The 23,444-nt window shown below is 36.2% G+C and overlaps 1 long non-coding RNA gene across 1 annotated transcript; it reads right to left on the bottom strand.

Moving 5' to 3' along the window:
* Positions 1-187: 187 nt before the first annotated feature.
* Positions 188-19,017, bottom strand: LOC136043079 (uncharacterized). Its single transcript, XR_010621545.1, has 2 exons — positions 18,866-19,017; positions 188-683 (listed from the first exon to the last, which is right to left on the bottom strand). It is a non-coding gene; the product is annotated as an uncharacterized LOC136043079 (long non-coding RNA).
* Positions 19,018-23,444: the final 4,427 nt, after the last annotated feature.

Raw genomic sequence — 23,444 nt, 5'->3', positions numbered from 1 at the left:
CATTTCTCTAAATTAAAAAAAAGAAAAAATTCGCTATATAAAAATTATCATAAACGAACAATGGTAAGCAGTACATGTAAATGCTCATAGCCTGTAAATAAATTTAGGCCAAGGAGGAAACAAAAATACATTTAGGCTACGTAGACCTCAACCGCAACTGAGACGTTTCTCAAACCTGACAGTCAAACAAAAGAACTGTTTTTTTCATTTCAGAAAATAGGAGAATAAAAAAAACAACTTGTTTTAATAGCACAGACGACACTCGAAGGTTAAATTTAGCACATTTAATTGCTTTAAAAAATTTGCATTCGGAAGTAAAAAACTATGAGAACTTCTGACCACAATAATCACTTTACGAACTAGAGACACAGACCTTTTAAATTAGAGCCCGGCTATTGAACCATTTATCAAGAACACAACAATAATTAAAAAGGTAAATTCTGTGATAGTTAAAAATAATCCAAGCAATCCAGAAAATCATAGCTATAGAGGAGCTCTAGCTTGAGGATTGAATCCAATTCGTTCTTGGACAACGATTTTCCTTGGTTTAGGATGATTCCCGCAAAGAGCGGGACTTGCGTTTCTTTCTTTGGAGGCTTCGTGTTCTCTTTTCATGTCTTCAAGGTCTTGCAAATCATCCAATTTTAGTTCAATTCTGGTTGGTGGTCTTCTCATCATTTTTCCTGTCAACAAAACTTTACTGTAAGTAATCATTCACCATTAAGACGAGCAAGGGTATTAACTAATACGAAAAGAAGACACTTTAGGCTAAATACGTGTTCAGTAAATACAGTTCATTAAGACACAAGAAATAGCCAGCGTTTCAGTACAAGAAGAATTACTTTGGAAGGGACCAGGAGAAGGGGAACTAGGCCTCCTACTATTCCAAAACTTTTAGAAAATGTATTAAAAAAAGCAGTATCTTGAAAATTATAGGCATAGAGTGAATCAAGGAAAGTCCGACACTGGGGTAGGTTCGACATCGACCTCTAATTCGTCTATGGTCCATTGTATCTGTGGGAGGCTTTCATATTTTCTTCCACATTAGTAGCAGTAGGCAAAAGTGCCATCAACTTCCGGCAGAGTTGGCACGCCTTCCAGTCGGAAGGTTTTGGAAGTTTTTTGGACGGCGATTTTTTAGGAACACAGGTAATTGACTACTTTAACTTGTGCAGATTAAAAAGTAAACAGAGATAGAGAATTGTCTTTTTCCTTTCTTAGAAACTAGATGAGCAGGGGCATCTTCCTGAATTTTTTAAACAAACTAATATTATTAGTTTAAGAGATAAGAGGGGTGTCGGTCTTACCCCCGAAAAAGCAAATCTGAGGACATGTCGGACTTACCCCCTATGGGGGAATTTTGTCAGGGGTATTGGACTTACCTCATGTTACCAAAGATCGATATTTTAAATGGTAGAACAGATTCTAAACTTTAGATAATAAGGGTTGAAGCCAATGACCATCCTTAAATGGCTCTACTAATGCAGTGGAAGGTAGTGTTGTGTTGAAGATTCATGTATTGTACTTCTGTGCCTGCTCTCGTCCATCTTTTTCCCTTTTCATTGTTTTTGCGTCTTAACCTTTACTTGTGACGCGTTTTTGAGTAAATTCATCCATTCACTCATAATTCCCCTTCGAATACATTCATCCATTCATTCATAATTCCTTTGTCTTTTCTAGATGCCTAGAAATTATGTTCAGAAAACGCAACGCGGGGTTGGAGGAACAAGTGATGCAACTCAGCTACAAAACGCGCTAGCAGAGATATATTCAAAGAGAATGTCTACACTACAAGCTTCCAAAGTTTTTCAGGTACTGCGCACTACCTTGCATGACCATTTTATCAAGAAGACAGAAGTCAAAAAGCCAGTTTGTGGTGGAGAGGAGCCAAGAAATTTCAGGTGAAATAGAAAAGGATATTGCTCAGGGCCTCCGAATGCTTGAAAAGTAAGGCATGAGTCTTGGCAAGCAGGAATTTCTTGGCCATGTCCAAGACTGTCTCATCAAGAACAAAGTTCAAATAAGATTTAAGGACAACCGACCTGGTCATGATTGGTGGGTAGGGTTCAAGTGCCGAAACAAAATTTCACTAAAGAAACAAGAAATACTAGAAAACAAAGGACTTTTGCAGCAATCTGACCCCGTCATAATGTAAAGTTTAAATGAGCTGTTGCATGAAACTAACACGGCGATGGATATTCTTGACAAGCCCCAGTGCTGGTTCAATTTGGACGAGATATTTTTCTGCAGAGATCCTGGCAAGATGAAAGTTTCTGGAGCCAAAGGCTCACCAGCCACCCGTAAAACACGTGGTAATAGACGTGAGAGTCAACTATCTTGTGGCTTGTATCAGTGCAGACGGAGAAAAACTGCCACCTGTAATAGTTTTCTCTGCAAAGAATACCTGGGCCTCCTGGATACCTGTAGATGGAGCTTACCCTGGTGCATCTTACTCATCTACCAAGAAAGGGTGGATGACATCTGATCTCTTTATAAACTGGCTTGAATTCCAATTTCTTCCTCATGTAAAGAAAAAGGCACTCCTCATCAACATTTCAAGTCTGTTCGGTTTTATCTTTAGGAATCCATAGTTTGGCTTGCTATTTGTACGTTAGAGAAACTTCTCCAACAATGATTATTCCTGAAACAAATAATATTGTGTAATTTAATTTTATAGCTCCTTAAGCTGACCTGAAAGATAAAACTTAATACCATTCTCAAAATATACTTTGGATTAGGTCAGAATACTTTGGGTTAGGTCAACGATGCGAAAATGGTGAAAGGTTAGTCAATTATGCCCCGATGAATCAGCTGACTGTTTCCAATACTCTTTTCCAGTATAAGCCAAGCCACCTATTAATTTGGCATTCCAACGACGGCGTTACCAACGCCTATATTGACTACGTACTCATCCAACAGCGGTGGAGAAGCTCTGTTCAAGATTCACGTTATTGCAAGGGAGCAGATAAAGGATTAAAATCTAGGTTAGATCACAAACTGATCATCACAATAATTCTCCTCCGTCTTGCAGCACGCAGAAAGAATAAAACAAAACCTCGCATTGATAATAATAAATTCAAAGATGAGACTGTCAAACATGCCCTCGGCTTAGAACTGACTAACCGCTTTGATGCACTAGATTGTGATTCATTAAGCCTTGAGGATAAACGGGGACCGTTCAAGACAATTATGTCGGTGACAGTTAGGAAGTTTCTGGGAAACACAAAAGCGAAAAGACAACACGGGATCTCTGCCAAAACTCTTTCCTTAGTTGAGCAAATGAGGAATCTGATCGGCCCGTAGAACCAATCAAAGACCTTCGTAAGCAAATAAAATGCTTGTCACGACTGGATCGTCAAAAGATGTGGGAAGAAGCCACCACCTCAATGGAAAAAGCAGCCACAGCTCATGACAGCCGGAAACTTTATCAGATTCTCAAAGAAACTACAGGAAAAAAGGCAGCAGAGTCAGAAGTTGTCAAGTTGCCTGAGCCAACTTGGATTACGCTGATGATATCGAACTCCATTCTAATCCTGAATATGCTCAAAAGATGCTAGATGGATGATATAGTCAAATGGTCAAATCTGATTGGACTTAAGTAAGCGCAGAGAAAACTAAATTCATTATCATGAAACATCCGACCCAAATATCTTTGGTTGTAAACTAAACTCAGGTTGAAGGGTTGAGTGCTTTACCTACCTAGGCTCCATACTTTGCACTGATGGATCTTCAGACTTAGACATCCAGCAAAGAATGCATAAGACGCAGTTTGCATTCGCACCCCTTCAAAAACCCCTTTGGAACTGCCGAGAAATATCTATTCTGACTAAAAGTCGAATCTATACGGCCATGGTCCGAACCATGCTATTGGGTGCTACGGGTACAAAACTTGGTTCTTGAAGCTTCAACGCGAGAGAGCACTAGCTGTCTTCGAATATGGATGATTACACCCAAATACTTAGAATTCGCCAGCAAGATCGTATATCTAACTCCGAAATTCGCCAACTCTGCGAGATTAGAAGAGATGTCACTACCACTGTTAAAAAGTGCCGCTTAGAATGGCTGGGTCACGTCCTGCGGAGACCACCAGAATACCTGCCCCGTCAAATCCTTCTAGTTGAGCCCAACGGCTCTTCGAAGAGACATCAAGGACGACATATAAAGAACAGGTAGACCCTGATAAAAGTCTGACATGTATAACATTGGTGGCTCTCAGAAATTTGGACATAGATGGTCAGCCCAGTGGCTCCCGGTCACAGAGCAATTGGCAGCAGATCGCGAAACCTGGTCCAAAGAGGTTGCTAGGATCCTGGATGCCGAGCGAGGCGGAAACGCCTGACTCCCGCCACTAGTACAAGTAAGTAAGTACATTCCCAAAATATTTTATCTATGCTCTTTGACAACCTGTATACATATACACTCTTATTATTTACTTAAATTGTAGGGGAAGATATAGCAATAGTAGTAGCCCCAAAAGTTTTAACTTAATACCCCCAGTTCTAATGTTTCTTCATCTTTCAAGGTGGATGTGGTAACTCATATTCCAAAATCCGGTAAAAGAGATATCTGACTGTTTGAATTTTATAGACCAGTAACAAAGACTTCTATAATTGGTAAGCTTTTTCGAATTATGTATAAAGGGCCTTTTTGAACAATTCGATGTCTTAATCAAGTAGGCTTCAAAAGTGGAATGGGCTGTGAACATGCCCATGCAACTTTTGATACAATTATTAACAAGTCAAGGTCTTCTAGTTCCCCTCTTTATACACTTTAGATTGATATAAAAGGAGCATCTGAAACATTTCACATGCTTCTGCTCTTTCAGCTCTAATTAGCAGTGGGATCCCCTTTCTGTGGCTAGAGTTCTTAGATCCTGGTATTGGAGGCTTAGTATAAAAATTACTGCTTCTGATTTTTTTTTCTAATCCAATTTCTCTTAGTCGTGGAGTTAGACAAGGTGGAGTTTTATCCCCTTATATTTCTAATAGATGTTTGGCGCAGTGTCTTCCTTCACTATCCACAATTTGTATCTCTCAGGGGCGAGATGTATCTTTTATTGCATATCCTGATGATATCTTTTTTTTAGTCGTTCTAAAGCTAGTTCAATCGATAATTTTAATACCCTTTCCAGAAAGCTTAAAGTTTGAGGCATTTCTATTAGTTTTAAAAATATCAATATTTTCCAATTAAAGACAATGACAGAGCTGAACTAATTTGGAACAGGAGTACTTCATTTCCAGTTTCTGATACAGTTCTTGATCTGGGGTTACCTTATCGCACTTCGAATTACCTTATCGCTCAAAGTTCGAAGCCAATGCTAATTTTAAATATTCAAGAAAAAATTAGAAAGGCATTTGGCTTGACAAAACGGCTTCAAGGTCTCTACTGTCGTGATATTTTAGGTCTTCTTTTTAACGCAGTTGCGCTCTCGCATGTTCTGTATCTTGCACTTCTTTTTCAAGATTTTAATATCTGCGATTTTTCTTCAATTCTCGTTTGTTATTTTAAATTCTGTAAGTATTTACTTAGTTGTCCAATTTGTGTTAGTATACTGAATTCAAAATTTAGAATTATTAAGCTCAGTTAAAATCATTGTTTTGATACGTTTGTTTTGATGTTTGATTTTTTTTTTTTTTTTCTGTCGTATCTATTCAGTTATATTATTAGGAACATTTAAAACCAGTTGTTTTGTTTCGTTTATTGATGTATTTCATTTTTGTACTTTATATACTCCTCAATTTTAGGGAAATAAATAAATAAATGTTGCTGAGGGGTTTTATTGGCAACCATACACTCAGTGCCTTTTGATTTAGTTTTAAGGCAACATTTTAATTTTAAAGCATAGTGGACCAATTACATAATTTTGGAGGGTTTAAATACCCAATATACCTAGAGACATAGTTACTGCACCATTCTACCATAATGAACAAAATGGCGGTCTCAAAATTTTGACTGGATGTGTTTAGAAAAGCAATGGGCTTGGGAGGAGGGCTTCTTGCCCTCCGATCTTTATTGAATCTTAAAAAGAGAACTAGAACTTTTAATTTCCAATCAAAGTAGCTCCTTTAAAAGTTCCGATGTTATTCATAGCTATTACAGAACGGTATTGCGTATGATATTGCTTATATGCCCTTTTGAAAACCTTCATGCATGTAATTTTTTCGTTTAATTTAAACTCTCCCTAAACGTTCCCTAAAATTTTCACCTTAATACCCTTAGCTTCATTAGTTACAGAAAATGTAATGGTAGTGCTAAAAGTATGCATGTAATGCCTTCTGGCTTGTTCAACATCCACCACAACTTACCCTCAAAGGTCTCATCCAATAATGTAAGGCCTTCTTGACATATTGCTTTGTCACCTTTTTAAAAATCTACCTGCTCATAGTTTAATTTAATTTCATCCTATATTGGTCAAAATATTCCTTGAAAGTTTCAGCTTAATACTCTTAGCTTTCCTAGTAGATATAGTTGTAATAACATTAGTAGCAGTATGCGCAATTTTTCAACATCCCCTTCAACACACACTGCAAGTTTTAACTTAATACCAAAAACCACCATTGAAGCATTTCTGATATGTCCTCTTGACAAACTATGTGGGCATAGTGTGTTTTGATTTAGTTCCATACAGTTTCAATATTTCCCAAATTTTTCACTTAATACCCTAGTTTTAATAGCAGCAGCAGTAGTACCAGCAGCAATAGCAGTAGCAGTAGAATCAATAGTATTAGCCTTAGCTTAAGTGGCAGTAGTAGTAGAAGTAGTAATAATAGTAGCAATAATTTTAGTATGAGTAGAATCAGTAGCATTAAGATGCAAATAATTTCTTTTCGTTAGTCAAAGATCTCCCAAAACAAACCTTGTTAGTTTTTACTTCACACACCAAACTGTTCCTGAGGTATTGCTGTTACATCTTTTTAATAGCCTGCATACATAAGGCGTATTGTAATTCAGTTTATCTTCCTCCTAAAAATTTCACCTTCGTACTCTTAGGCTTAGTTGCAATAGTAGTCACAGTAGTACTATTGGTATTGCCAGCAGTAGTATTAATAGTAACAGCAGTAGTACTAGAACCAGCAATAGCACTAATACATTTGCCTTTCGGTCAGTTGAACATCCCTCTCATCCAGTCCTGAAATTTTAAATTTAATACGGTAAGTCATTACAATGACATTAGTATTAGTATATTAGTATTAGTATATATAGCCGTGATAGTAGTATTAGTAGCGGCATGCACATATTACCTTTTGGTCGAATGATCTTCCCCTTTCAGCATTCTCTGAAAGTTCCAACTTAATACCCACATCTTTTCTTGAGATATGCTCTTTTGACACTGTGTGTGCATACAATGCCTTTTGATTTAGTTCAAATTTTCCCTCGATATTGTAAATGGAGTAGTGCGGTAGTAGTGATAGTAGAATTAGTGGTGGTAGCTGTAGTAGTAGTAGTAGCATGCAAATATTGCCTTTTTTTATCATCTCCTTTATCATTCCCTGAAAGTTCCAAACTAATACACTCAGTCATTCCTATGTTATGCCCTTTTGACAATCCGTAAAAACATAACGGGTTTAGATTTAGTTCAACACTCCCCTTAATGTTCTCTGAAAGGCTTACCTGAATCGTCTTTTTGGATAGTTAAGGTCAAACATGTATATCTTTCTCAATAGCATATATTATATGTAAACAATGGACAAATTGCCTAATTTACAGCCCTTGTCCTAAGGACTGTGGGGAGGTTGACATCCCCAAAGAAATAATTACTGGACCTTTCATAAATACTAAACTAAACAGCTCTCTTAATATTTTGATCAGATGTTTTTGAGAATAATGAGATTGGGGGGGGGGGTTGCTTGCCCTCTATTCACTTTTGATTCTTAAAAATGGCACTAGAACTTTTGACTTCCAATCAACATTTATACATCCATCCATTCCATAAAAACCCTATATGCCCCAGGGCATAACTTACAACCCTTGTCCCTGGGTAATGGGAGGTGCCCACCCTGGAGGCATTGTTATATGCTCTTTGGACTATTTTGAACAAAAAAGCTATCTCACAATTTTGATTGGATATGTTCCGATCAAATTGATGTTCCCGGACATCATGTCCTCAAGATAGTCTGGATTTGATCCGTAGATCGCTTCGTTCAACTCACATGTCTAACTCTGAGCGATTTGAAGAGTCCATGCCCCATGTCTTCATCGTTCTTGGAGCATCGGTATGTAGTAGTGACCTTTCTTTTTCTCTTATTTACTAAGGAATTTGGCCCTCCCATTTCAAAATGTGTTTCCTTTTTCTACTGTTTTGAGTTAATCTGTCAATGTGTCAATGCTGGGGCGATATACTTATTGCCCCAACCTAATTAGTTGCATTAGTTAGTTAATTATTAGATAATCATGCTAGGTTTTGGTAGAGGACAACAGATAGGGGAATGCCCTACAGATAGGTAGAGTAGCTCCATAGGAGGCTTAGACTAAGTAGGACCTTTTCCCAGTGGGGTCTATAATAGAAACTGGGAAACCCTCCCCTGGGGGTCATAATTACAGGTGGAGGAGGAAGAAGGCCCCTCAAATGTACACTCAACAGGGCCCACTGCCGTGTTTACACGTCAGATGAGTTACAAACCTTCTGTCAGTAATGGGTTAAATTGCATGGTGAAGCAGAACACCATCGTGGGAGGATCCTTTATAGGAGGACAACTGCGGCAGGGCTTAAGATCCGGATTTATGGACAACGGCCTCTGTAAAGGGCTGCCTCGACCCTTTCGGGGTACCTGCAAGACTGGGAAACTTGAGGTCACTTTTTCCCACTTGAAGAGTGGCACCCCTCGAGGAAATTATAGCCTAGTAAACAACACAGCACTCGTACGGGATTCTGATTACTGGATATTTTTCTGGGCTTGGTTTGTTTTGATGGGCGTTTTCGGGTTGAAAAACCTCTTCCTAGCTAATTTATCTACTATGGGCTGCCTCCCCGTAGTGGCATAATATTTGTAGGCATGAATATATAATGAGTCGGAGGTAATAGGCTTGGGACTGTCTGTACAGGATTTCGACTCTTGTTGATAGAAGAGCATCGCCAAGTGCTGAAAACCATGTTGTGACCAAGATGGGCCCAGGATTGCACAAAGCCTCCAACTTACTGGAGGTCCCAGGGACTTCTTGCTGTCCGGTTCTAAGCCGGCTTAAGCGCTTCGGTGTAGACTTGAGAAGATATGTTGGTCCCCATCCTGCACTGGTATCCGGGATCACTGCTTTTCATGAGGCCAAAATAATTACAAAGATTTAAAGAACATGAAAATTGGAACTTGGAATGTTACGACGTTAAAAAATGAATATCGCGTCGATATTTTGACTGACGAATTCAGACGGTTTGAACTGGATTTATTAGAAGTTTCAGAAACTCATATCCCAGGGGTAGGAAGCATGAAATTAGGTGACATAGAATTTGTTTACTCAGGCAGGAAGGATGTGGCACATAGACAGGGAGTAGGGCTCATGATGAATAAGGAAGCTGCTAAGTCTTGTTTAGGCTGGGAAGGTATTAATAATAGAATACTAATTGCTCATTTCATGACTAAAAAGTTTAGAGTATCAGTTATAGTAGTATATACCCCCATTGAACCAACTGATGGAGATACTAGTGACTCAGATGAATTTTACTTACAGTTACAGGAGCAAATAGACAGGGTACCAGGTAGAAATATGGTGTTTTTGCTAGGAGATTTTAATGCCCAGGTTGGTAGAAATAGGGATAGATCGTATCCTAGCCTAGGTAAATTTGGTGTAGGAAAAGAAAACAGTAATGGCTATAGGCTTTTGCAATTTTGTAGGTATAACAACCTAGTTATAACCAATACGGTGTTTGGTCACAAAATGGCCCATAAGTTGACATGGTATTCACGTGATGGTGAGACAGCAAACCTTATTGATTATGTTATTGTAAACAGAAGACTAGCAGGATCAATACAAGATACTAGGGTGCATAGTAGTGCCGTTATTGATGTTAAAAGTAAAGATCACCATCTAGTAGTGTCTAAGGTTAATTTAAAGCTGAAATTTCGGAAGGGTAACTCCCTCCCGGAAAGTTATGATGTTGGTAGACTTCAGGATGAAAATTTGAGAAAACAATTCCAGGAACAGTTGAGTACTAAACTTGAGAGTTTAAAATTTGACAATGTGGAAGATGGACGGAATAATTTCAGAAAAACAATTTGTCAAGTTGCTGATGGTGTCCTAGGGAAGAGTGCTAAGACTACAACTAGGAATATTAGTGAAAAAGCGTTAGGTTTAATAGAGAGTAGAAGGGGTTTGTATAAGAATTATCTGAGTGATAGGTCGTATGAAAACAAAAGGAATGTAAAGAAAGTGGAGAAAGCATTAAAATATGAACTAAGGAGATGTGAAGTGGAGGCGATGGATAAAATTGCTGAAGATCTGGAAGATGCGGCTAGACGGCATAACAGTAAAATATTATACTAGCATGTTAATAAATTGAAAGGGAGTAGCCAATCCGGACTAGTCCCAGTTAAAGGTAGAAATGGGGCCACAATTAGTGATAAGGAAAAAGTTAAAGAAAGATGGGTGGAACATTTTGAGAATGTGCTAAACCGAGATACAGTTGCAGGAAAAGATATAGATGAAAATGAAAAAGTTTGTGATACCTTGGATGTGAAGGAAGATTTGTTTAGTGAGGAAGAATTAGCGACAGTACTAAAAGGATTAAAAAATAATAAGGCCCCAGGTGCTGATAGTATTATTAATGAGTTTCTTAAATATGGTGGCTCTGAGGTTAGGAATAAGCTACTGAAGATTATAAACATGATTTTTGAAAAAGGAGAAGTACCCGAGATTTTAGGAAAACCTTAATTAAACTACTGTATAAGAAAGGTGACAAGAGTGAGTGTCGTAATTATCGAGGCATTAGTCTGGTCTCTGTAGGTAGCAAATTACTGAGTAATATGATACTTTTTAGACTGAGACATGCAGTAGACAAAGTTTTAAGGGAAGAACAATGCGGTTTTAGAAAAGGTAGAGGATGTGTCGACCATGCTTTCACTCTTAGGTTAATAATTGAGAAGTCCCTTCATTGTCAAACACCTTTGGTCCTCAGTTTTATCGATTATGAGCAAGCTTTCGATTCTGTTGATAGAACAGCGTTAACAAAGGTCTTGTCGTTATATGGTAAACCTGAAAAATACATTAAAGTGATTTGCGCTATGTAAGAGAATAATACTGCTGCCGTTAAGGTAGGAAATGAGGTTAGCAACTGGTTTTGTATTAAATCAGGAGTTAAGCAGGGTTGTGTTCTATCCCCCTTTATATGGATCATTTTGATTGACTTCGTCTTAAGGAGCACAGGAAAGGCAATTGGAGACCATGGAATCAAATGGGGAGGAAGAACGCTCCTGGACTTAGATTATGCTGATGATTTAAGCATATTAGATGAAAGTGTGAGCAAAATGAACGAATTTTTTGAGATTTTACGAGTTCAGGGTGCTAAAATAGGCTTGAAAATTAATGTTAAGAAGACTAAGTCACTAAGGCTAGGAATAAGTGAAGATGAACAGGTGACATTAGGTAATGAAAAGATTGATCAGGTTGGGAGCTTCAGTTACCTTGGTAGTATTATTAGTAAAGATGGTGGGAGCAGTGAAGATGTTAAAAGTAGAATAGCTAAGGCCCAGGTTGTTTTTTCACAGTTAAAAAAAGTTTGGAAGAATAGAAAGATAAGTCTACAAACCAAGATTAGAATATTGGAAGCTACAGTGATGACAGTGGTCAAATATGGCTCTGAAGCATGGGCACTCCGAAAAGCAGATGAAAATTTACTAGATGTTTTCCAGAGAAATTGCCTAAAGATTGTTCTGGGAACCCGGCTGACTGACCGTATTTCAAACAGTAGGTTGTATGAAATGTGTGGTTCAATCCCGCTTTCTGGAGTTATAATGAAAGAAAGGTTGAGATGGCTAGGCCACGTTCTACGAATGAAGGATGACAGATTACCGAAGATTGTCCTTTTTGGCCAACCGTCTGGGGCTACACGGAAAGCAGGTCGTCCTTGTCTGGGTTGGGAGGATGTCATACATAAAGATTTAAATGAAATGGGAACTTCCTGGGAGGGTGTAAAGAGGGAGGCTTTAAATAGATTAGGTTGGAGGAGGAGCGTGCGTAGCTGTGTTGGCCTCAGGCGGCTTGGTGCTGTAGTGAGTTATTAGTAGTAGTAGTAGTAGTTTTGACTCTTAAAAAGGGAACTAGAACTTTAAATTTCCAATCAAATGAGCCTCTCCTAAAGTTTACACAACCACCCCATCCATAAAAACCGTAAATGCCCCCAGGGCATAACTTACAATCCTTTTCCCTAGACACAGGCAGTTTGTGTCAACCCAGAAGGCCTTATTATGAGACTTTTGGACTATTTTCTGAACAAATGGCTATCTAAAAATTTCTATTGCATGCATTTGAGGAAAATAGAAGGTGAGGGGAGACTAGCTGCCCTCCTATCACTTTGACTCGTGCAAAGGGTAATAGAACTTTTGATTTCCAATCCAATGAGTCACCTCCAAATTTGGGTAATCCAGTGAATATCCCCACTCCGCCCCCACCAAATTTACCATTATTTTAAGTTTTAATGCTTCTCTTTACTTTCAATTGAAAAAAACTTTTTCATGTTTATATTTTCATTGTTTTTTTTTTGTTTTTTTAATAGTAATGCTAGAAAATTCTGCGCCCTTTTCATTGAATTTCTCTTCCCCCATGAAATATTCCTCCAAGGAAAGATCCTCCCATATAGCCCCCCTCCCCTGAACCCCACACCCAAACCAAGAAAATCCCCCTGAAAACGTCGGTACACTTCCCAATAACCATTACTGTATGTAAACATTGGTCAAAGTTTGTAACTTGCAGCCCCTCCCCCAGGGACTGTGGGGGGGTAAGTCATCCTCAAAGACATAGTTATTATGGTTTTCGAATATGCGGAGCAAAATGGCTATCTCAAAATGTTGATCCGTTGACTTTGGGAAAACATGAGCGTGGGAGGGGGCCTAGGTGCCCTCCAATTTTTTGGTCACTTAAAAAGGGCACTAGAACTTTTCATTTCCGTTAGAATGAGCCTTCTTGCAACACTCTAGAACCTCTTGGTTGATACGATGACCCCTGGGAAAAAAAAACAAAAAAAAACAAAAAAAAAAAAAAAACAAACAAATAAACACGCACCCATGATTTGTCTTTTGGCAAAAAATACGAAATCCCACATTTTTGTAGATTGGACCTTGAAATTTTATCTATGGGGTTCTCTGATAGGCTGAATGCGATGGTGTGATTTTCTTTACGATCCTATGACTTTTAGGGGGCGTTTCCCCCTATTTTTCAAAATAAGGAAAATTTTCTCAGGCTCGTAACTTTTGATGACAAATTTGACTAAATTTGATGAAACTTATATATTTAAAAACAGCATAAAAATCCGATTCTTTTGATATATCTTTTAGCACTGAAATTCCGTTTTTTAGAGTTTTGTTTACTATTGAGCCGGGTCGCTCCTTACTACAGTTTGTTACCACAAACTGTTTGATTTTGTCAGCTTTGATTCCACTTACAGGTAGTGTGCATGTTTGAATTCTACTTTCCCAAAATGCAAAGGGCATCAAGATGAGTTTTTCAGGGAATGTTAAGGGGAGTGTTAAACTAAATAGTAACATGTTATGTGTACATGGGTTGTCAAAAGAGTGTAATGCAGGAATAACTGTATATATTAATTTGGAATTTTCAGGTAACAATAAGAGAAATGATCAATTGACCAAAAAGGCAATAGTTGCATGCTATTACAACTAAAACTGCTGCTACTTCTACTGCTACCAAAAGTAACATTACTACTACCACTACTATCACTAAAACTACTATTTCTGTAGTGAGTACTATTAAGGCTGACGAAATGTTGAGGGGACAGTTGACCTAAATCAAAACTCACTATCTGTATACAGATTGCTGACACAGGAGTATCAGCAGCCTTTATCAAAGCCTTTATCAAATATTTTTAATACAATAACTAGAGGTGGTTCATTCCCTAAGTGCTTGAAAAAGGATACATTACACCCATACAGAAGAAGAAATTGGATTTTTATGGAATCCGACCAATTACCTTAACACTAATATTCTCTAAACTGTATGAGAGTTTTGCAACTGAGTAGCTAAAAAAGATGATCCTTATAGTTATTGATGAACAACAATTCGGAAACATGAATGGTTTATCAACAGCACAGCACATTACCTGGTCAGTCTCCTCAATACCGTATATAAATTACTTGACGAGCCAGATACCTGGCTCAGTCTCCTTTTAACTGACCTCCAAAAGACTTTTGATCTGGTTAGTCATAATATTTTAGTTGAAAAATTGATGAATTAATTGAATTTGTCCTATTTTCTAGTCAATATTATTGCATCTTTTCTGTCAAATAGGAGTCAAGTTGTTAAGTACAAAAATGCTTATTCTGATTCACTCCCTATTTCTTGTGCAGTTCCACAGGGTACGCTTTTTGGTCCTTGGCTATTTTCGGTAATGATTAACAATTTTGCTAATAAATCAGCCGATCAATGTTAGTTTATGGATAATATGTTGTTGCTCAGAAAATGCAGAAGAAATATTAAGAGTGGTGCAATGGAAATTCTTGAAGACGTTGCAAGTGAAGCACCATAGTCAAAAATGAAAGTGAACTTCCATAAACTGTATATTATGACTTTTAGTTTTCTTAAATCAAAGCCTTCATTTATAATCCCAATACCTAACGCAATAATTGCAAAAAAACTAAACTCTTAAGGGGTTACACGAACTAGCAATCTGAAATGAGAGGCCCACATTTACTATATTGTTAAACCGGCTAGTACATCTCAGTTTCTGCTTAAGCTATTTGCTAAATTTTCATGCCTAAAAGCACATACCACCTGCCTTTTTATATATCTTTTATCTGCCCACAGCCAGAGAATGCTTGCCTAGTTGAGCAGTTAGGTCTTATGATGGATCAGACCAATAGGCTAGAAATTATCTGGAAGAGAGCCCTGAGAATTATTTAGGGTCAGGGCAAAGTGTCTTGCATTCTCCTCCACAAGGAATTCTGCCTCCCTACCTTGGCAGCCCCATGTGTTACTCTTTGTACCGATTTTGGAAATTGTCTGTGTTGTAATCCATGCTTTCAATGTATACTCCTAGCCCCTTATTGCCCTCCAGCCCTGTTTATCCCAATCAAAACCACAGGGAATCCTGGTTTTAAAACTTTCACTGATTTAAAGTTGACTCTATCTCTCAACTCTGCTTTTTAAAACAGTAAAAAACTTTAGTGTAAAGAGCGGGGCGTTGAAGAGGAAGCAGCCCCTTTCATATATGAAGTAATTCCTGTTTGTTTTAAGTTTTAATGTTGCTCCTTACTTTCAGCTAAAAAAACTTGTTTTTTTTATTTAATTTCTGAACGTTTTTAAATCAATGCATGTTTTGATTTTGGCTCTCCACAGAGGAATAATTAACATGAAATTTGCAAGTTTTTTTTTGGCTAAATGGTATTCTCATAGTTTTGATTGAATGATTTTGAGAAAAAAGGGAACAGTGGAGGAAGCCCAGTTGCCCTACGATTTTTTGGCTACTCAAAAAGGCAACTAGAACTTTTAATTTTTTACAAATTTTTTATTAGTAAAAGATAAACATAACTTATAAATTAGCTTACATAATGAACTTTTCTCATTTTTTATGAGAAATCTCATTTTTTATTACATATATGAGGTGTTCACCCCTTGTCAGTACCTCGCTCTTTACACTAAAGATCAAGTTTTGTCCCGATTCATTAAGAATGACCCCTGAATCACAAAAGCTGTATAATAAATAGTTGAGATCACTAAAAATACTTTAGTGTAAAGAGCAAGGTATTAGGAGGAGATGAGCCCCTTGTATGCGTAATAATTTCTGTTTGCTTTAAGTTTTAATGCTGCTCCTTATTTCCAGTTGAAAAAACTTTTCATATCTATTTGTTCATTGTTTTTTTTTAAATAATGCTAGATAATCCTGTGCTCCCTTAATGGAAAGTTCCCCAACATATCCCCCTCTTGTCAACCCCTCGCCCCAACCAGAAAATCCCCCTGAAAATGTCTGTACACTTCCCAATAACCATTACTATATGTAAGCACTGGTCAAAGTTTGTAACTTGTAGCCCCTCCCATGGGGACTGTGGGGGAGTAAGTCATCCCCAAAGACATAGTTATAGGGTTTTTCGACTACGCTGAATAAAATGACTATCTCAGAATTTTGATCCATTGACTTTGGAAAAATAATTAGCGTGGGAGGGGGCCTAGGTTCCCTCCAATTTTCTTGGTCACTTGAAAAGGGCACTAGAACTTTTCATTTCCATTAGAATGAGCGCTCTCGCAAGATTCTAGGACCATTGGGTCGATACAATCATTACTGGATTGATACAATCACCCCTGGGGAAAAAAACAAAAAAATAAAAAAACAAACAAACAAATAAAAACACATCCATGATCTGCCTTCTGGCAAAAAATACAAAATTCCACATTTTTGTAGATAGGAGCTTGAAACTTCTACAATAGGGTTCTCTGATATGCTGAATCTGATGGTGTGATTTTTGTTAAGATTCTATTACTTTTAGGGTGCGTTTCCCCCTATTTTCCGAAATAAGGCAAATTTTCTCAGGCTCGTAACTTTTGATGGATAAGACTAAAATTGATGAAACTTATATATTTAAAATCAGCATTAAAATTCGATTCTTTTCAAACTTCCATTTTTTAAAGTTTTGGTTACTATTGAGCCAGGTTGCTCCTTACTACAGTTTATTACTATTGAGCAATGTTGCTCCTTACTACAGTTTGTTACCACAAATTGTTTGATCATATTAATGCAAGAACTGAGCATTACAGCAGAAATTTTGTGCCAGTGTTTGTTGAAATCATAAATAAATAAAAAAATTTGATGCATCATGTTAATGCATCATTTGTATTGTTAATGTTTTGGCTTCTTAGTTTCAGTTTTATTTAACAGGCAAGTTGGATTCATTGCTGTATGTTTTTTATAGTTTACTTATGCCCTCATTTTTGTTCATTTTACTTATATTACTTACATTTACTTGTGTGCTTATGTTTGTGTACTAAAGTACTCATTTTTATTTGTTTTATTCATTGTACTCATTTTATTTGACAGACCAGTTTGGTTCACTGCTGTAGGTAATGTTTTAATTTTTCCCTTATGAACTTATGTTTTTTTTGTTTTTTTTGTTTTTTTTGTATAAATGTAGGCTAGCTGACCAAAGGAAACAAGATCAGCAGCTTTTTATATGGTCAGAGTTTCCTTGATGATAAAGTACTCTTCAAATCTGAACTAACAAAACACACTATGTGCATTTCAATTGTCAAAATAGTGTATCTTAAGAATTGATTTATGTATTAAGCTGGAACTCTCCGAGACTACTTAAAGGGGAAGATCAATTGAACAAAAGGCACACTACTACTGACACTACTGCAAAACTTACTAGTTCTACAACTACTATTACTATTGCTCTAACCACTGTTTCTATCACAACTACTTATAAGGTTAAAAGCACTATGATGAAAATTTAAAGAACTATATGAATGTACAGGTTATCAAAAGAGCAAATCAACAATATCATAGCAATGGCTAACTGTGTTAAGTTGAGTAGTCATACTACTATGACTACTATTACAAATATAAGGGTATGAAGGTGAAATTTTCAGAGAATATTCCTGAAAATTTATGTTGTATGGATGACAACCTGCCATCTGTATGCAGGTTATCAAAAGGGCATATCAGCAAAACCTTAGGAACAGTTTTGTGTGTGAAATTAAAACTTACAATGCTTGTTGTGGGGGATCTTGAACTAACCAAAAGACAATACTTGCATCATAATACTACTGCTTCTACTGCTACAACTACTACTACTATTATTATTATTATTGCAACTACTACTACTAATACTAAAGCAAAGACTACTATTAACTTCTACTACTACTACTATAACTACTAGTGCAACTACTACTACTACTAATAAACCCAATGGTATTAAGGTGAAAATTTTGAGATATATTATAACTGTATTGAAATAAATTGAAAAACACTATGCCCACATAGGTTGTAAAGAGGACACATCAGCATTGCTTCAGGACTGGTTGATTAAGTTAAAATATTCATTGTGTGTTGAAGAGGATGCTGAAAAAAAGGTGTTATGTGCATACTAATAATACAGAAGCTAATGGTATTAAGGTGAAGCTTTCAAGGAATATTTAGGTGGATACTGAAATTCAAAAACATTCAGAAATTAAATAAAAAAAACAAGTTTTTCTAACTGAAATTAAGGAGCAACATTAAAACTTAAAACAAACAGAAATTAATCCGTATATGAAAGGGGCTGTTTTTTTTTTTACTGTTTTGAAAAGCAGAGTTGAGAGAAAGAGTCAAACTTTTATGTAAAGAGTGGGATGTAAAGAGCGTAAAGAGAGTCTAAGACTCTGTAAAGAGAGTCTAACCTTTATGTAAAGAGTGGCATAATGAGTGATAGATTTAGGCATAATGAGTGATAGTGATTTGATAGATCTTTTAGCTAGGCCTAGCAGATTAATCAAGACACCAAAAAATAGTAAAATTTGTCCATCAAACTTTAGTCTAAAGCATACTAGGAAAAAGATCAATTTAGGACCTTCAAGTCACTTTCTTGAGCTTTCATTTGGGCTTTGAAACACATTCCAAATTGTCAATTCCTAACAAGGGATTTATAGTGGCTAATGTAAAAAAAGGTAGTGCATAAACACAAAAGCATCAAAAAAAGGCAAACTAAATATAATAAATACTAGGTATGATGATAACCTCTAGGTTTTCGTTGATTAAGATCCTTCTTCAAACACCAGATTGTATGAATCAATGCTGGTAGTTTTTAAATTATTTTGCTTTTATTTTTGAATTTGAAGGAGCCCGACTAAAGGTATTTTTCCTTGTCCAATTTTTTTTTTTTTCAATTTCTCGTAAGTTTTTCGGTGAACTAATTAAGAAACTGAGTTAACAAACAGACATACCTTTGGACTCAGAACCTCATCCTGAATGCAAATATAACATTCATCTCCGTTTTAAACTTACTTAACTACTCACTATGGTCAAATAATGAAGACCTTAAAGCTCTCAGACAGGGGTGGATCTAAGGAAAAATCTTTGGGGGGGGGTCACTGGATCAGGGATTCCAATATGATTCGAGCGTAATGATAGGGGGGTATATAACGCTTTCGTTAGACCAGTTTGGTTTTTTGAATCTGGTTGGAGCTGATGTAAAATGACAAAGAAACCTCTTTGAAAGCCAATAATAATTTCCCATAGCAGTAAAATGCGTATTAACAGCAGACGCAAGCAGATTCTTTGATAAATAAATTACTATGGCTTCATTGAGGCTTTTTGAATGAGTAGACCATACTAATTTTTTTCCTTTAGAGTTGGATAAAAAATCAATTAATGGGGAAAATAAAATTTATTATCATTGCCAAAGAATTTTTGAGAACCTGGAATTTTTGACAATTACGCAACCAGGAGACACTTACACTCTTTTATTTATTTAAATTGTAAGAGCAGAAGTAGTAATAGTAGTCGAGAAAGTTTCAAATTAAATGTCCCTGTCGTTCTTGATATATTGCTGCAGTTCTTATTGGCACCCATACTTACAGTACCTTTTGATATGGTCATTATCTGTTTATCCCCCATTATTTCGGGGTAATAATAAACAAAATATGGGGGGTAATGTCGGGGTAGTCAATGACGAAAGGGAGGGAGACAAGGGCAATAAAGGAAAATCAATAGTCTTCCAAATCAAACAGTTCGTGGTAACAAACTGTAGTAAGGAGTGACCCGGCTCAATAGTAACCAAAGCTCTAAAAAATTGAATTTTGATATCAATAGCTACATCAAAAGAATTGAATTTTAATGCTGATTATAAATATATAAGTTTCATCAAGTTTAGTCATACCCATCAAAAGTTACGAGCCTAAGAAAATTTGCCTTATTTAAGAAAATAGGGGGAAGCACCCCCTAAAAGTCGTAGAATCTTAACAAAAATGACACCATCAGATTCAGCGTATCAGAGAACCCTATTGTAGAAGTATCAAGCTTCTATCTACAAAAATGTGGAATTTTGTATTTTTTACCTGAAGACAAATCACGGGTGCGTGTTCATTTGTTTGTTTTTTTCCCAAGGGTCATCGTATCGACCAAGTGGTCCTAGAATGTCGCAAGAGGGCTCATTCTAACCGAAATGAAAATTTCTAGTGCCATTTTTAACTGACCAAAAAATTAGAGGGCATCTAGGCCCCCTCCCACGCTCATTTTTTCCCAAAGTCCTAGCATTACTATAAGAAAACAATGAAATATAACCATGAAAACGTTTTTTTCAAATGAAAGGAAGGAGTAGCATTGAAACTTAAAAGGAACAGAGATTATTACGCATATGAGGGGTTCTAAAAATACTTTAGCATAAAGAGCGTGGTATTTAGGAGGAGATAAATAACTCGCTCTTTATGCTAAAGTATTTTTAGTAATCTCAACTATTTATTCTACGGCCTTTCTGATTCAGGGGTCATTCTTAAAGAATTGGGACAAAACTTACGATTTAGTGTAAAGAGCGAGGTATTAACGAGGGTACAAACCCCCTCGTATACATAATAAAAATATAAGACTATGAAAGTTTGTTACGTAAGTTAATTCTTAAGTTATGTATATTTTTTACTAATAAAAACGTTCGTTAAAAATTAAAAGTTCTACTTGCCTTTTTAAGTAACCGAAAAATTGGAGGGCAACAATGCCTCCTTTTCCACCCCTTATTTCTCAAAATCGTCTGATCAAAACTAAGAGAAAGCCATTTAGCCAAAAAAAGAATTAATATACAAATTTCATTTTAATAATTTATGTGCGGAGAGCCAAAACCAAACATGCATTAATTCAAAAACGTTCAGAAATTAAGTTTAAAAAAACTAATTTTTTTAGCTGAAAGTAAGGAGCGACATTAAAACTTGAACGAACAGAAATTACTCCTTATATGAAATGGGTTGTCCCCTCCGCAATCCCTCGCTCTTTACGCTAAAGTTTAACTCTTTGCCACAATTCTACTTTTTAAAACAATTAAAAGCTTTAGCGTAAAGAGCGAGGGATTGCGAAGGGGACAACCCATTTCATATACGGAGTAATTTCTGTTCGTTTTAAGTTTTAATGTTGCTCCTTACTTTCATCTAAAAACATTAGTTTTTTTTAAATTTAATTGTCTTGCAGGGATGATAGAGCTTGAGATAATTGATACTTGTGAATCAGCCAGCTTACGTCGACCTTATCAATCTGGGTAGTTTATAACTTCAACATTACGTTCGGATAACATAGAAGACATTCCAAAAGGACTTCATCCTAGAAAGATAGTATTCTATCCTGCATCTTACTACAGTCAGGCAGCCGAATAAGATAGGGTATGTGAATTAGCTCTCCCAAATTCCACTCGGCAAACTCGAATGTCCAAAACATTTCTCTAAAACCCCCTTTATAATGTGTCTCTCCTCCCATGACCCATCTTTATCAAACCCCTATCACTAATTCCCAGAACCCGTACTCTAAATCCATAGACTCTTAAGACAGAGAATAAAAAAATCGGCCAAAAAAAAGAAAACACAATCTGAAAATGAAGATCTAGCAAGCAAGTTTAATTATATGATTAATTTTTCCTGAAAACGATGTTTATCTTGTATTTTTATGACGAAATGATTCGTAAACTGATCGTGTGAGCAGTTTCATGTCTGAATCTCTAGCAGATCAAGAGCAAAATCTTGGGTAAGGGAACCACTAGACAAAGGGCGCCAATGTGACCCGAGCTGGGCACCAAATTAAGAATTTTATTTTAAAAAGATTAAAAACAGAAAAAAGGACAGAATAAGGCCGCCAGAAATATCTTGGGGGAAGGTTCATCCCCCCCCCTGATCCCAAGGATCTTTTCCTTGTCTAAATTGCTTTTAAATCTTTCATTCATCCCATTTCAACCAAATTAGCTATTTAGTTAAAATAAATAAATAGACAAATTAATTACACGAAAGCTCTATTAGGCCATTTGCTATTTAATTAGTCACAAAACTAAAATTAAGAATTTTTTTGAGTGGGGAGTAGACAGGAGCAGTTCAAAAAAATTATTCCTTAACATAAATTAATGTTGTAAGTTGCCTTATCTTATCCCCATCATTGAAGTCCGGACACCATACCTAAAATCGACATGCTCACAAGAAAGAGAATAAAACAAATCTGCAAAAAAAAAAGAAAAAGAAAACACATTCTGAAGATGAAGATCTAGCAAGCAAGTTAAATTATATGATTAATTTTTCATGAAAAGAGGTTTATCCCCCCCACACAAAAAAAATACAAAACAAATTATTAAATAACTTTAAAACTGTTGCTCATTCTAAGTTTCAACTTCGTTTTTTACTATAAGCAGACATTTTTTTTATTATTCCATCCTCTTTCTTAATACAAAGAAAAACAACAAAAAACGAAAAACAGGGACTAAACTTCCTAATGTATTCTACATTAAAATTTATACAAATATACCACCTTTGGAACCTTACCATCAAGTAAATAGGTGAACCTATTTAATGGCAAAATTGCAAAAATATACTATATTTTTTGTCTCACCAAGTTTGCTCAAGTCAAATTGTTTACCCTGATAGATATATGTCTTTTACTTCATTAGTTCAACATAAGATTTTCTTGTTTTAAAACTTTCAAAAATGGACCCTGTACATCCTGTACAATAGGGCAAATAAGAAATCACTGAAAAACAAGAAATCATTGAAAATAAGAATTTTTTATTGAAAAACACGAAAAGAAAATATCAAAAAAGAATATAAGACTTAGTGATTTTATAATAATATTCGTATTGCACCTAGATAGGTCAAGTCAGTTGTAACTTAGTCATAGAAATTAGCAGGAGGGAGGGATCAAGTCCAGAATTTATTTAATTGTTCCAATTTTTACTTCCAATATTTAAATCAAAAGTTCGATATATCCCCAAATTCTCTTATTTGTAATTGAAACACCTAATGAGTGCTGACAAAGTCATATACCTTGCGTTTTTAATTCAAACACTAACCCATAAATTTAGAACTGCCCCTATGTACAATACCATGCTAACATCTCGCTACCTTTAGTTTTCTAAATATTACTTTTAACCAGCTAAAAAAAATTGACACAGATACGGTAAGGATTATTCCTGTTACCTTGGCTTTGGCTCATATTTGTAATGGCCCCTAGCAACACAGAGACTTGAATTTCCCTTAGACTAACGGAAGAATTTTCGGAAAAGAATCATCAGAATTTTCAGAATCTTTAAAAAACATTTAGGCTTGTGTTTTTCACGTGTTTTCTAACACCTTTTCCCCCA

The sequence above is a fragment of the Artemia franciscana genome, unplaced genomic scaffold, assembly GCF_032884065.1.
Source record: "Artemia franciscana unplaced genomic scaffold, ASM3288406v1 Scaffold_289, whole genome shotgun sequence".
NCBI lineage: Eukaryota > Metazoa > Arthropoda > Branchiopoda > Anostraca > Artemiidae > Artemia > Artemia franciscana.
Note: the sequence above shows the minus strand (reverse complement) of the source record. Positions and strands in the feature narration are given on the sequence as shown.